We start from the raw sequence: 2,500 nt of genomic DNA, 5'->3' as shown, positions 1-2,500 counted from the left end.
GTCACTGATCCGCGGCACGAAACGCAGGCTCAAGGGCGCGCTCATTCAAAAAGACTATCTGTTCGCCGGAAAATGACAGCCGTTGATTAAATCAAAAAAATAAGAAATAAGGTCGCTGTTTGAAAGATAAGGATTTTGTCACAATTTTTGACGAGTTTTGATGTTTTTCCAAAAATTGAAGGGGTGTACAAATTGTGGAAAAATTGTTTTCGCGTGGTAAATGCACCTTTCGTGTGACTATACGGTGAATGGAGGTAACGAGCGCTGCAATGCATACTTTTTTGACAGTGTTGGCTTTTGTCGCAAGTTTATCGACCGGTTTTTGCAAGTTCTTGGTTTTCTGGGAGGACCAGAAATTCCCTTAAACCCTGTTTTGGCGATGTTCGGCCGGTGGAATTGGTGAGAGCTTCGAACTTATCGGTGGAGACTAGTTCGTCGAGTAGTTGCGATACAGGACAATGCCTCTTTGTCTGTGTCGGTAAAGAGACATTGAAAAACCTTATGACGTTCCAGATACTCTCTATAATACTCTGAACAATAAAGGAAGACAACTCGTGAATTATAGACCGGGTGGTGAATGGTGACACCCTTACAAAAGATATTTTGGCAAGCATGCTCAAAGCGATATTAAAATGGAGTATGCAAAGATGCAAGAACTCAGGCAAATTGAGCTCCACGTTTCTCCAAATTTTAATAAGAATTTATAATTATCATGAAAGCAAAATACATCTTTCGCTCTTTCCACAGCATTTTTTGTTAAATTTATAGAAGAGCGATGAAAGCCAGCGAACAGAAACTGAGATAAATCGGTGAAAAGATTATACACTGTATGACACACAGAGAGCAGGCAAAAAAGTGCTTCATCCTGGAAAGCCCACTTACTGACATTAAACAGCTCAGAGAAAATTAATTTGCCCCTTGATTTGCTTGCCTTTTAAAATAAAAATTCATCAGATCCTAACCTGATCAAGAGACGTCATTAATGTTATTTTTCTTTCAGAAAGTAAATCCTTTTTTCCATATTTAACAATTGACAAGAAACTACAAAAATTTTACAAGGATCAGTTTAGACAACACAGTGCATATTGCAAAACTGATCTAAACTTGAGACATTTCACACATGCATGCTACATTGTACTTGATGGGTTTGAACAAAATCTTTAGAGCATAGACAACTAGGAAACATCCCTGAAAGGGGCATTCCACAAAATTAATATTTTCAGCTGTATAGCAAGAAGTTCACTCTAGCATTATCTGCCGACTGGCGTAGGTGGTATTACCCTAAAAAGATGATTGTATATTAAGTAGATGGAATCCAGTCATCAGTATAATACACATATGCAAGGGCTATTCCATGTGGGTCCCAATGCTCAAGAAGATGTTTATTTTTAATTTTAATTTTTTCTCTGACAACTTGTCATTGAATGTGTGTGAAGGTGTTCTGGGTTTCGACGTCACTACATGTATCTGAAGCATTACTGGGTTGGCAACTCATCAGATCAAAAGCATTCGCAAAGTTTGCGTGCAGGTGCAAACAACATGCATTTGTGATGTTTTTGCTTGAATATGTTGTCCCCATTTTTTTTATAAGTACAACATTTAAAAAAGTGGCATCTTAAAGCTCTGTGATGGTCCAAAAAGTTCATAACTGAAAAAAGGTTAAGGACTGGTATTCAGTTCTAAGAAGAAACTGAAAAGTTTGACAATGTGAAGAGTACTAAAGAAACTGCTTAAAACTCAACAGCATTGTCTGGATTTCTCAGTGACTTTATCCAGTCTTTTGTTCCACACTACCAACATGAACAAAGTGAACTCAATAAGATTATTGTGGTTTAATGCTGAGAAAAAAAGGCTGAATTTCTTCTCGCTCCTTTTAGAGCTAATATTTCACAAAACTGCCGCAAATAATACCAGGTGGATCCATCTCCCTAAGGACAAAAAACGAAAATGAATGTTATTGTCCATGAGATGCATATTACAATGCTATAATCTACAATATCATAATGATATTATTATTTTCCTAGACACAGGAAACTGCACATATCAGTTTTTATGGGGGCTGTGAAAATTAGTACAAAAAGTCATTCTTATTACACAACCACGACAAAGAAAAAATGATGAGCTAACCATATAAACATACTATAAACCACACATAAACCAATGACCCTTAACTGTTTGCCTTAACACATGTTCTTAAATTTTTTGAGTCTAACCATAATTTTGCCTTGGACGTTGGGTTGAACATAGATTTGCAAATAATGGCCAGTCAAGGGGGAAAGAAAAATACCATCTTCCAAGTTTTGACATAGATGTTGACACCAAGTGTGTTGCATTATTACAATAATGATAGATCGTTATTATTTGGCGATTGTGGAAGCTAGACTACAATTAAGTCACTCGGGTGCCACTTTGAAGCAGTATTTCCCTGTCAATAATCCTAGGATTAACAGGAAGCAGGGCCTGGACTTTGTACTTTTATTAAACAAATTGTTCTTTTCCT

This window comes from Montipora foliosa, chromosome 6 (genome assembly GCF_036669935.1).
Source record: "Montipora foliosa isolate CH-2021 chromosome 6, ASM3666993v2, whole genome shotgun sequence".
Taxonomy (NCBI): domain Eukaryota; kingdom Metazoa; phylum Cnidaria; class Anthozoa; order Scleractinia; family Acroporidae; genus Montipora; species Montipora foliosa.
The sequence above is the reverse complement of the archived record's forward strand: the minus strand, read 5'-3'. Positions refer to the sequence as shown.